At 39.0% G+C, this 13,398-nt stretch overlaps 1 non-coding gene across 1 annotated transcript; it reads right to left on the bottom strand.

Moving 5' to 3' along the window:
- Nucleotides 1-6,024: 6,024 nt before the first annotated feature.
- On the bottom strand, nt 6,025-6,131 carry LOC120105916. Its single transcript, XR_005508158.1, has one exon. It is a non-coding gene; the product is annotated as a small nucleolar RNA R71 (small nucleolar RNA).
- Nucleotides 6,132-13,398: the final 7,267 nt, after the last annotated feature.

Genomic DNA, 13,398 nt, shown 5'->3' with positions numbered 1-13,398 from the left:
TGACAAGGGCTTTCTTCTTCTTGTACTTGCTGCCCTTCTTTAGTAAGGGACACTCAGCTCTGATGTGCCCCGGCTTCTTGCACTCATAACACCCAATCCCCTCATTTTCCCTTTCCTTAAATTTATCCTTGCGATAGGAATTTGAGGGGCCTCTCCTTTGATGATAGGACTTCTTGTGGTTGATGAATTTTCTGAACTTGCGCACAAGAAGAGCCTCATCATCATCTCCCTCATGATCTTCTTCTTCACTACTGCTACTGCAAGACAAATCTTTGTTAGATGATGTAGATTTGAGAGCTATTACCTTTTTCTTATGGGAGGACTCTTCTTCGCTGTGCTGCTTCATTGTTAGCTCGTGAGTCATTAGGGATCCAAGGAGCTCTTCAAGTGGAAGCTTGTTCAAGTCCTTAGCTTCTTGGATTGCCGTCACCTTGGCTTCCCATGACCTTGGTAGACAGCGAAGAATTTTCCTGACAAGATCACTGTTAGTATAGTTTTTGCCAAGGCTTTTTAGGCCATTGACAATGTCAGTAAACCTAGTGAACATGCTAGTGATTGTCTCATTAGAATCCATCTTAAATAGTTCATACTTATGAACTAATATATTTATTTTGGATTCTTTGACTTGATTCGTGCCCTCATGGGTCACTTCAAGTCTGTCCCAAATCTCTTTTGCAGAATTACAAGTAGAGACTCTATTGAATTCATTCCTATCTAATGCACAGTAAAGCACATTCATTGCTTTAGAATTGAGTTGTGCCTTTCTCATGTCATGTTCATCCCAATCCTTTTCTAGTTTAGGTACAGTGACACCCTCTACATAGATGGATGGGATGTATGGTCCATTTACTACAATGGTCCACATCTCATAGTCTTGGGCTTGGATGAATATTCTCATCCTAGCCTTCCAATATGAGTAGTCGGATCCATTAAAGAATGGGGGTCTTTGGGTGGACTGACCCTCAATGTGGGAAGATCCAAATGGGGTTGTCATTTTGATCTTTTACTCTTAGGATAGAAGAGTTTAGGCTCTGGTACCACTTGTTACCCAGATAGACAACCCAAGAGGGGGGGTGAATTGGGTTTTAAAATAATTTTGCAATTAAAACGTTGTGGATGACTAATTAATGCTTTACCAAGATGATTAATTAATTGCTATGTGCTGTGAATGAACTGAGAGTAAAAGAAAGAGACAAACAATCACAAACACAAGGCTTTTATAGTGGTTCGGAGCTAACCCTTGCTCCTACGTCCACTCCCCAAGTCTCACTTGGAAATTTACTATAACCCCTTGGATTACAGCCGGTTGTTTTACAAGCTCACAACCAAACTTGTTGTTTTACGAGCTCACAACGAACTCGGTCGGTTTTCCCTGGCTCACCGACTAGAACCACCCCGATTGTTTTTCCGGGATCACAATCGAACCCTTACACGTTGGTTTTACACTCGGCTCACCAACCAACCTCTACACCCTTGATTCAATCCCCCGATTGAACCAAGCAAAGACAAGATGGAAATAATGACAACAAACAGAAAAACAGAGCTTCTCAAAAGCAGATAAATAACAATATAAACTAGAGAGAAGTTAAGAGCCCTCAAACACGTTTGAGTTGGAGTAGAGTAGGGCTTCTTGAACTTCGGGTCTCCTCTTGAATGTCTGGTCGACTTGAATGCAGGAGGAGATCTCTTTCAATGTTTGGGAAGAGGTAGTTGGATGGAGTTATGGCGCTCTTCCCTCTTTTCGTTGAAAAACCACTTGCAGAGAATGAATGCTTGATTACTTTGAATGGAATGGTGCGTCTCTCTCTTGCTACAGTCCTCTGTGGCTATTTAAGCCATCCCCCACGGAAACTAGCCGTTAGACACCTTTTCTGCCCGTTCTGCACACTCTGCACAACCTGACAATATGTCCGTTGGGGGTCAGAGTCGACTCGCGCGATCAGGAGTCGACTCGGCTGTAGCGGGAGTCGACTCATGCTTTTCTGGAGTCGACTCGGCAACTGTTCTGGATTTGAATTAAAGTGGCCTCTTCGACTGGGAGTCGACTCGACTTGACCCGGAGTCGACTCGCCAACTTCTGGAGCTGACTTGGCATTTTCGGAGTCGGCTCATCTCATGAAATCCATGGAGCTAATTTTCAACTTGGCCCACTCGAGTCGACTCGACAATCCTGGGAGTCGACTCGGCGCTCAGAGCCCGAACTCCCGATCTTCTGTCTTTTGGCTCGTCCAGTCTTGGAGTCGACTCGAACTTTCCCGGAGTCGACTCGGCTCTCAGTTTCCGAAACATAGGCTTCTGCCTTTTTTGGTGTAACGCTGTCTTGGAGTCGACTCGAGCTGTCTGGGAGTCGACTCGGCTCTCAGAGACAGTAAATCGGTCTTCTGTCTTTTTGGGGTCGCGCTGTCTCGGAGTCGACTCGCGCATTGCGGGAGTCGACTCGAATCTCAGAGTCTGAAAACTGCTCTCTGACTTTTGCCTTGTGAACCACTAAGAGTCGACTCTCGCTTTCTTTGGAGTCGACCTACCAACCATCGGAGTCGACTCGCGTTCCACAGGAGTCGACTCGAATCTCAGGGTCGAAATTCGCTCTCTGACTTTTCTGTCTGTAACTCCTTGGAGTCGACTCATACTACTCCGGAGTCGACTCGGTAAACATCGGAGTCGACTCGCGCACTTCAGGAGTCGACTCGCTGACAGGTTTTGAGTTGATGCTTTCTGCTCGTCTGTCTGTTCTCAGTCGGAGTCGACTCGTAATGATCCGGAGTCGACTCGAGCCCGTGCCAGTGATTCTGATACGCTTGGAGTCGACTCGTAATACTCTGGAGTCGACTCGAGTCTCAGACTTTGGTTCAAACTGACTTCTTAACTTATCCAAAATATTATGAACCAAGTCTAGAAACACTTTAGACAAGATTTTCACTGAAACACTCAATTGAATTCATTAGTAAACAAGAGATATACTCAGATGCTTTGAGCTCATCAAAATCAAATGGGGTTATGATCAATCACTCCACAACATCTCATTCATGGTTTCGGATTCCCCTGTTTCAAGAATATTCAGCTGCATTTCTTTCTTCCCATCATTCATCTATACTCAAAACATCAACGGCAGCAAGGGGAAGAAGCCAAACTGTTTGCATTCCAGCTTTTGCGATCTCCCAAAGTCGATTCAACTTCATCCAAGCGTGCAGCGTGCGACGGAAGAGGAGGAGGCCAGCAGCCATCGGGAGGAGAAGAATCCCAAGCCGAGTTCTCCACTTCTTTTCCATGAGTCTTCTTAACTTCCCAACGTCAACATCTGGAGCTTCCCAAACTTCTGCAACGTCCCAGCATTCATCAGAGTCCTTCCGTCTCCCCCGTTTCTTCTCAGCTCATCCACAAATCCAACATCAATGACTGCAGCTCAAACTTCTTCAATGATCAACCTCCCAACGCCGAAGAGTCCCAAGCATTCAAAACCAATCCGTCCGCAAGCCATCTGCCTGTGTCGTTTCCATGTTCAACGCTCCCCATCCATTCGGGTCGTCCCAGTAGCGTTCCAGCTTCTCCATCCAGTAAAGGTGTCTATAAAAGGGGATTGATCTTGCATCAACGGGAGGAGCCATCCGGAGGAGCCATCCGGTGGAGGCAGAACCAGCCGACAGAAGAAGAGGAGAAGAGCTGACGGAAGAAGAGAGGTTAGCAGCCGACGGATCTAAGGGGAAGCCATCCGGAGCATCTTCTCTTCCAATCTAGGCAGCCGACGGGAGAGAGGAGAAGAGGACAGCTAGAGGCCAAGGGAACCAGGAAGCTCCCTCTTCCGATCTACCTTCTCAGCCGAACAAGAGAAGGAGGAGAAGCAACGGGAGGAGAAAACCCAAAGAAAGAAAACAGAGCACCCTGTTTTCTTAAGAGGAGAAAGAAAAAAAAAAGGAATTTATGTTTATTTTATTTACTCTATACTAATCCTTTTTATAAAATTGCTTGCATCTCATATGGATAGCTAAATATCTTTTAGCTAAGGCTAAGGAAAAGCCTAGTATTTTCTTCATGTATTTCATTTAATCATCAATGGGATTTTAATGTTTTTGATTTAATTTATGGTGCAGAAAATTTATAGAAATTATTTCAAACTTATATATTTTCTTTGATTTGTTATTTCCCCCGGGTATAACAGATGCTTAGAAATCCCTGTAGTTTAAAATAGAATTACTGTAATGCTGCCCATAAAACTAAATCTATTTAACTGAGATAATAGATGATTTTAAGAAAAGCATGATGAAGTGCTAGGCTGAATCCTGATGCCTTAGTTATATTTTGTCAATCCGAATATTATTTAGCCTTTAGTTTTTGTTCACTGTCAAATCCCTGTGGATTCGATCTCGGACTCACCGAGAATATTACTTTGCTACACCCTATACTTGGGGTATCCTACGTTTAATTTCCCTTTTTAAAAGAGCAAGATTAAAAGCGTAGCAAGTTTTTGGCGCCGTTGCCGGGGATTTACAACGTGCGAACGAGAACAAGGCTAAAAATTTCAATTCTTTATTTCTAGTTCTTCAATTTTTCTTTATTTTTAACACAGCTAAAATTTCAAATCTTTTCAGATTCAAGGGTGACACACACAGGACCAGTAACGAGGAAGATCAAGATCACATTTTTGGATTCCCGGAGTGAACGAACTCCGGCCGTGAGTATTTAAATTAATTTTTCTGTTTTGTTCATACTAGTCCTATTTTTCCTACATTAGAATTTTACTCTTGTTTTAAAAAAAATTAAAAAAAATTATTAATTAAAATAATAAAATAATAAAAAATAAATAAATAAAAAGGAAAAAGAAAAATTTAGCTAGTTTGCTTGATCAACTATTCAAATGCAATTTAATGTCATGACATAAAATATTAAAATTTTCTTGATTGTTGCATATAGTATAAAGCATTTGCATAAAATAATCTAAGGGCTGAACCCATTAACAAGATAAGGTCGGAATTTCATCACTCGTCCTTAGCCCAAAAATCATCCCAGTGCATAAATATCCTAAGCCTAATTAAAATCAACTAGACATTGGCCCCTAAGGATATTCGAGCTCAATAGGATGAAGACCACTGAAAGTTGCACCAATTTCGCTCTATGGCCCTGGTCGATGTCTAGGCAAGCTTTGTCCCTCTAAGTGATTGAAGGCAGACAGTTTCTGTTCGAGGAAAGTGGGTTTTAAGTGGGACCTTTGCTACACGCATCGTGACCCCTCCACTTACCTGGGAGCTTACCTGGTCGACTAAGGTTACTAGACCGGATTGGAGGCTTAAGTGTTCTCTTCAAACCAGTTAGGAGCTGTCTAGAATTTTTAGGAAAACATTAGAAATTGTTGGATGATGTTTTAATGCATTTTTAATTTTAATTAGATTTTTGTTAGAGTATTTGTTTAGATCTCTTTAGGTGGTACTTGTACCAACCCAAAAAAAAATAAAAATAAATAAATAAATAAAAATAAAAATAAAACAAATAAAATAAAATATAAATATATATATATATAAATTTCAGTATATGCAGTTGTGGGAGAGAGATAAAACGAATAGATTATTTCGAGTTGAATCAAGAGATAAAAATTTAATTGTTCAAAATTCAAATAATCAAATGGAAGATAATGGTAGTAATCAGGGAGATAATGAATTTCAAGATGACTTACCTATTAGAACGCTTCGTGATTATCTACAACCCACTAGGACCAGTACCCCATCTTGTATGGTTATTCCTACTGCTGCGGGAGCTTTTGACATGAAACCAGGAATAATCCAATTACTTCCAAAGTTTCACGGACTTGATTCTGAAAGTCCCTATTTGCACCTAAAAGAATTTGATAAAGTGTGTTCAACACTTCATTTCAATGATGTCACTGAAGAAGTAGTTAAGCTTAAGTTATTTCCTTTTTCTTTAAAGGAGAAAGCTAAGTCATGGTTACACTCCTTAAGGCCTAGGACCATAGCTACCTGGCAAGAAATGACAAGAGAATTTTTAAAGAAATTCTTCCCAACACATAAAACAAACACACTTAGAAGAAATATCATGAACTTTGCACAAAAAGATGGGGAAACATTTTTTCAGTGTTGGAAAAGATTTAAGGACCTTCTTCTTGCTTGCCCACATCATGGATATGAAATTTGGAGGGTCATTAGTTTCTTTTATGATGGTTTGTCCTCCAATATGAGACAATTTGTAGAAATGATGTGTAATGGTGAATTCATGAGTAAGGAACCAAATGAAGCCTGGGATTATTTTGATCTTTTAGCAGAAAATGCACAAGCTTGGGATACAACAGATAAAAATGAAAAATCTAAAATAGCACCTAATGCAAAAGGAGGAATATATCTTATTAAAGATGATAATGATGTCAATGTAAAAATTGCTAATCTAACTAGGAAGGTTGAAGCCATGGAATTAAGCAAAGCCAATATAGGAAAAGCACAAACAATTGTTGAAAGTATATGTGGAATTTGCGAGAGTAATGCACATGTGACCAAGGATTGTCCTACAATCCCTGCTTTTCAAGAAGTGTTGCATGATCAAGCAAATTTCACCAATACTTATAAAAGACCATTTCCAGAAATATATAATCCTAATTGGCGAAACCATCCTAACTTTAGCTGGAGACATGGACCCACTGTCAATGAATCTCAAGGAAATTCTGTTCCTACTCCTTATGTGCCACCACATAGGAAATCCCTTGAAGATACTTTGCAAACCTTCATGCAAGGGCAGACTCAAATAAATCAGAATACAATGCAGTCACTTCAAGAACTTAAAAATTCTGTAGGTAGAATTGAGGCTCAACTCAATGTTAGGGAAAAAGGGACATTTTCAGCCCAACCTCAATCTAACCCAAAGGATCAACATGAGGTCCATGAAGCAAGTTCATCCCAACCTAAATTTGAACAAGTTAAGTCTGTTACGACCCTCCGTAGCGGAAAAATAATTAACAAAGAAATTCCAATGAAGGATGACAGACCTGAAAAATCCATTGAGAAAAGGGATGAAAATAATACTGAACAAGATGATCCAATACCTCATCATAAAATAGTTGCTCCATTCCCTCAGCGCTTGCTTGCAGCTAAAAAAGGAGTACCTGATCAAGAAATTTTGGATATCTTTAAACAAGTAAAGATTAACATTCCTCTATTAGATGCCATTAAGCAGATCCCATCTTATGCCAAATTTTTAAAAGATCTTTGTACCATAAAGCGAAAGCTTTATGTACAAAAGAAAGCTTTTCTAACTGAACATGTGAGTGCTATTCTCAAACACAATACCCCACCTAAATATAAAGATCCTGGTTGTCCTACCATATCTTGCATCATAGAAAACTTCAGGATACAACGAGCCCTTCTGGATTTAGGTGCTAGTATTAACTTACTGCCCTATTCAGTTTATGAACAATTAAGACTTGGTGAACTAAAACCCACAAAGGTTACTCTCCAACTTGCCGATCGATCTATAAAGATACCAAGAGGAGTAGTCGAGGATGTACTTGTCCAAATTGATAAATTCTACTTTCCAGTCGACTTCATAGTATTAGATACCCAGCCTGTCATGAACTGTACCACTCCAATACCTGTCATTCTAGGCCACCCATTTCTAGCTACTTCCAATGCTTTGATCAACTGTCGAAATGGAATAATGAAAATGTCATTTGGGAATATGACTATAGATTTTAATATATTTAACATTTGCAAACAACCCGATAATGACAACGAAAATGATGAGATTCATGGAGTTAATCTGATCGATTCCATTGTAGAAGATGCTCTTGTCCCATCTCTTTCTTCTGATCCTTTAGAAACATGCCTAACTCATTTCGGAAATACAGATATCAACCAAAACTTTAGAGAAATCAGTGCTATATTAGATTCAGCTCCTTTGTTGGATACAGATAGGTGGAAATCTCGTTTTGAAGAATTGCCCACACGCAACAATAGTCCTCTACCATCTAGTGTTCAAGCACCTAAACTTGAGCTAAAGCCTTTGTCATCTGAGCTCAAGTACGCATACCTTGGTCAAGAAGAAACTTTTCCTGTGATCATATCATCCCAACTCGAACAAAGTCAAGAACTAAAATTATTAGAAATTCTCAAAAAGCATAAGGGAGCATTAGGCTGGACAATTGCTGATATCAAGGGAATTAGTCCCTCAATTTGCACTCATAGAATCCACTTAGAAGCTGATGCCAAACCTTCTCGCCAACCTCAACGTTGATTAAACCCAAACATGAAGGATGTGGTTAGAGCAGAAGTTCTGAAACTTCTGGATGCGGGTATGATCTACCCAATTTCAGATAGTAAATGGGTAAGTCCAACCCAAGTGGTCCCGAAAAAATCTGGTGTTACTGTAGTCAAAAATGCCAACAATGAATTAGTTCCAACTAGGGTCCCCACTAGTTGGCGTGTATGCATTGACTATAGGAAACTTAATTCTGTCACTAGGAAGGATCATTTTCCTCTACCTTTTATTGATCAAATTTTAGAAAGGTTAGCAGGTCATAAATATTATTGCTTCCTAGATGGCTATTCAGGTTACAACCAAATTGCAATTGATCCTGAAGATCAGGAAAAGACCACTTTTACATGTCCTTTTGGCACATTTGCTTACAAGAGAATGCCTTTTGGATTATGTAATGCTCCTGCAACCTTCCAAAGATGCATGCTCAGTATTTTCTCCGACATGGTTGAGCGCTTTTTGGAAGTTTTCATGGATGATTTTTCGGTTTTTGGCTCCTCTTTTGAAAACTGTGTGGACCATTTAAGACTAGTCTTAATTCGGTGTGAGGAGAAGAATCTAATCTTAAACTGGGAGAAGTGCCATTTCATGGTAACTAGGGGAATTGTTCTCGGGCATGTCATTTCATCTGAAGGAATTGAAGTAGACAAAGCTAAAATTGACTTAATTGCTAACTTACCAAAGCCAAAAACTATCAAAGATATACGCTCATTTTTGGGTCATGCAGGATTTTATAGGAGATTCATTAAAGATTTTAGCTCAATATCTAAACCCTTATGTAATCTCCTTCAAAAGGAAACCCAATTTGTGTGGTCTGAAGAATGTCAAAAAGCTTTTGATAAACTTAAAAGCTTGCTGACCTCTGCTCCCATCATGCAACCACCTGACTGGTCACTTCCTTTTGAAATTATGTGTGATGCTAGTGAATATGCAGTTGGGGTAGTTCTAGGGCAAAGAAAAGAAAGGAAACCTTATGTTATCTACTATGCAAGTAAGACTTTAAATAGTGCACAAATGAATTACACCACTACGGAAAGAGAACTACTCGCTGTAGTATTTGCACTAGACAAATTTAGGTCTTACTTGATTGGATCCAAAATCATTATCTACACTGACCATGCTGCCCTTAAGTACCTTCTTTCAAAAAAGGATGCTAAAGCGCGTTTGCTTAGGTGGATCTTTCTGCTCCAAGAATTTTTTCTAGAAATAAGAGATAAAAAGGGGGTAGAAAATGTAGTAGCTGATCACTTGTCCCGTTTGACTCTTCCAGATTCCTTAGACAATTCACCCATAAAAGACACTTTTCCTGATGAGCAACTGTTTGAGATCACATCTTCACCCTGGTTTGCAGACATTGCAAATTTTCTAGTCACAGGTGAACTACCAAGTCATTGGAATAAACAAGACAAAAGAAAATTTTTGACTAAAATAAAAAATTTTTTCTGGGATGATCCTTATCTTTTCAAATACTGCCCAGACCAAATTATTAGGAGATGTGTACCTAATGACGAATTTATTAGTGTCATTTCCTTTTGTCATTCTGAAGCTTGCGGTGGTCATTTCTCTGCTAAGAAAACAGCTGCAAAAATTTTACAGTGCGGTTTCTATTGGCCCACCTTGTTTAAAGATTCTCATAACTTTTGCAAAGCTTGCGAGCGTTGTCAAAAGTTAGGTGGGATAACTCGTAGGAATATGATGCCTCTCAACCCAATTTTAATTATCGAAATATTTGATTGTTGGGGAATAGATTTTATGGGCCCATTTCCTCCTTCATTCGGAAATTTGTACATCTTAGTAGTTGTAGATTATGTCTCCAAATGGATTGAGGCAATTCCTTGCAAACATAATGACCACAAAACTGTTTTAAAATTTTTAAAAGAAAACATTCTTTCCAGATTTGGAACGCCTCGAGCCATCATCAGTGATGGGGGTTCACACTTCTATAATAAGCCTTTTGAGGCTTTAATGCGAAAATATGGGATCACCCATAAAGTCGCCACCCCTTATCATCCACAGACAAGTGGACAAGTTGAAGTATCAAATCGATCAATTAAGAATATTCTGAAAAAAATGGTTAACCCAAATCGCAAAGACTGGTCTTTGCGTTTAACTGATGCACTTTGGGCTTATCGTACTGCTTTTAAAACTCCGATTGGTATGTCTCCGTACCGTCTTATTTTTGGCAAACCTTGTCACTTGCCTGTGGAATTGGAGCATAGAGCCTACTGGGCTATTAAGAGATTTAATTTTGATATGGATAAGGCTAGTTCACTACGCAAACTCCAACTTAATGAACTAGAGGAAATTCGGAATGAAGCATACGAGAATGCTCGAATTTATAAGAACAAAATAAAAGTATTTCATGATAGAAATATTATGAGAAAAACATTTGAGCCTTCCCAGAAAGTTCTATTGTATAATTCAAGACTTCATTTATTTCCAGGAAAATTGAGATCTAGGTGGACTGGTCCATTTATAGTTAAAACTGTTTATCCGTATGGAACTGTTGAGATAGAGAATCCAAACACCGGTAATATTTTTAAAGTAAATGGCCAACTTTTGAAGTTATTTTTGGACAACTTTACACCAGAGGTTGAATCGACCAATCTGGGAGATCCTGTTTATCAGGATTGATCTCTATATCTGCTAGAGATCCTCTGTTTGTACATAATTTTTTTTTTCTTTCATATGACAATTGGAGAGCAACAACAGTATGCAGTCATTCTATCAGGTAAATTCTCACCTTTAGTCTTATTATCCTTCATACAATCATTAATCCAATATTTTATGCATTTATGTTGCAACATTGGGGACAATGTTGAAATTAAGTTGGGGGGGAGAGATTACTGTATTTTTCTATATATCATACCAATTGTCATATCATCTCTTAAAAAAAAAATCTATAAAAAAAATAAATAAATAAAAAATCTATAAAAAATAAAAAAATAATAATAATAATAAAATAATAAAATAATAATAATAATAGTAATAATAATAACAAAAATATATTTTGTTGCATTTAATTACCACTTTAATTTTCTAAGTAAATAAACATGTGCAGCTATTAAGGCAAGGAGCGCATTATGACTTATCAGAGACCTATTACTAGATCCCCACATAGGTATTCAATGACAATAGGAAGGCCTCAGGAGTTCACTTGTTTTACCTACTTGTTTGTTGATCTTATTCGCAAGAGAAGTACGAGTGTCCTTGTCTTAAAGTTCATAATTTGGTTTTCACATAAAGATTGAGTTTGAAATTCCCGGCTAGATACCTGGGTGCCTTATGTTCTGACCTTGGTTGACCTATAGTCACAATACAGTCACGTTACATATGTATATATATATATATATATTAAAAAAAAAGAGAGAGAGAGAGAAATAATACTGTTTGTCTTCACTGAGTAACCGGGCCTCTTGCCTACAAAGCAGCGAGTGTTCGCGTAAAAAGGTGAAAATGACTGAAATAAGTGACTAGTCTGGCCTCGTGGCGTAGTCTGGTTCGAGTAATTAAGTCCGAGGGGTGTTTCACCTAATGCCTTGAGCCAACTGGATCAAGAGTCATTGACCCAAAGCTCGTTACATGGACCTTACTAGAGCCTAATGGAGTTGGACTGTTGTAGTCACTATGTGAAAAAAATATATATAAAAATAAAAAATAAAAAAATAAAAATAAATTGAACATGAGTAAGTTAGTTAAACTTAAACCAAGTGACGTGTGGATGACTGGTTTGACTCCATTATTTTAGAACTCTGTGTACCTGGGATGTCTAGTTAGGATTGATAGCTTCATTTTTATATGCGAACCATTCTGGATAAATAATATGTGATATTTGGAAAATTTTGTGGATCAGGAGCTAACAAATGGTAGTTAACACTTGTGAATTTGAGTAGTGCACCTAGAACTCAAAGGGTACCCAATTGTGGTGGAGGTATAGGTATTCTGAAACGTCACATTTACATTTGCCTTAAGGATTGCTATGTATCTTATAACTTAAAAACGATGTTTGTGGGTAACATCACTGCAAACCCTCACGAGACAACACTGGTCCACTAGGGTAACCTAGGGGTTTAACGGCTTGTTGCACGTGCTAAGTGCAATCGTAATGCTCTACGAAAGTGAGTATTTATTTTAATTCATGCATATTGATAAAATAAACAATACTTTTGCACCCTCATTTTATCATTTTCACACTAAATTGCTAGAGACTAGCAATAAGTTAGTTGGGGGGTGTGATGAGAGTACAAAAGTATAATTTTCATACTATCATAATTAATATTATAGCTGATCTTTATTAATAAAATTAATTAATTAATGCTTTATCTGTGTCTGAGTGCATGTAATTCAAAAGATCCTATAATGCTGGATTTTAGCCCAATGCCCGGTAGTTCGAGCTCAACAAAATCTTAGCGTCTCATCTGAGCCTCACGTCGCCCGTCATCCGCATGCAATCCATATCACTGTAACCACATGTTTCAGCTAGCACAAATGCCCGCATCGTGGAGCTTCTTAGCATCATCAGAACCGTCCATGTGGCTTTCCAAGCATCATGGTATCTCCTCCATGGGACCTAAATCAAACCCAAGGGACCTAAGTCAAACCGACTCTTCAATTCAAGCCACATCTCATTCATGGTTTCGGATTCCCCTGTTTCAAGAATATTCAGCTGCATTCCTTTCTTCCCATCATTCATCTATACTCAAAACATCAATGACAGCAAAGGGAAGAAGCCAAACTGTTTGCATTCCAGCTTTTGCGATCTCCCAAAGTCGATTCAACTTCATCCAAGCGTGCAGCGTGCGACGGAAGAGGAGGAGGCCAGCAGCCATCGGGAGGAGAAGAATCCCAAGCCGAGTTCTCCACTTCTTTTCCATGAGTCTTCTTAACTTCCCAACGTCAACATCTGGAGCTTCCCAAACTTCTGCAACGTCCCAGCATTCATCAGAGTCCTTCCGTCTCCCCCGTTTCTTCTCAGCTCATCCACAAATCCAACATCAATGACTGCAGCTCAAACTTCTTCAATGATCAACCTCCCAACGCCGAAGAGTCCCAAGCATTCAAAACCAATCCGTCCGCAAGCCATCTGCCTGTGTCGTTTCCATGTTCAACGCTCCCCATCCATTCGGGTCATCCCAGCAACGTTCCAGCTTC

The sequence above is a fragment of the Phoenix dactylifera genome, unplaced genomic scaffold (assembly GCF_009389715.1).
Source record: "Phoenix dactylifera cultivar Barhee BC4 unplaced genomic scaffold, palm_55x_up_171113_PBpolish2nd_filt_p 000395F, whole genome shotgun sequence".
Classification (NCBI taxonomy): Eukaryota; Viridiplantae; Streptophyta; class Magnoliopsida; order Arecales; family Arecaceae; genus Phoenix; species Phoenix dactylifera.
The sequence above is the reverse complement of the archived record's forward strand: the minus strand, read 5'-3'. Positions and strand labels throughout refer to the sequence as shown.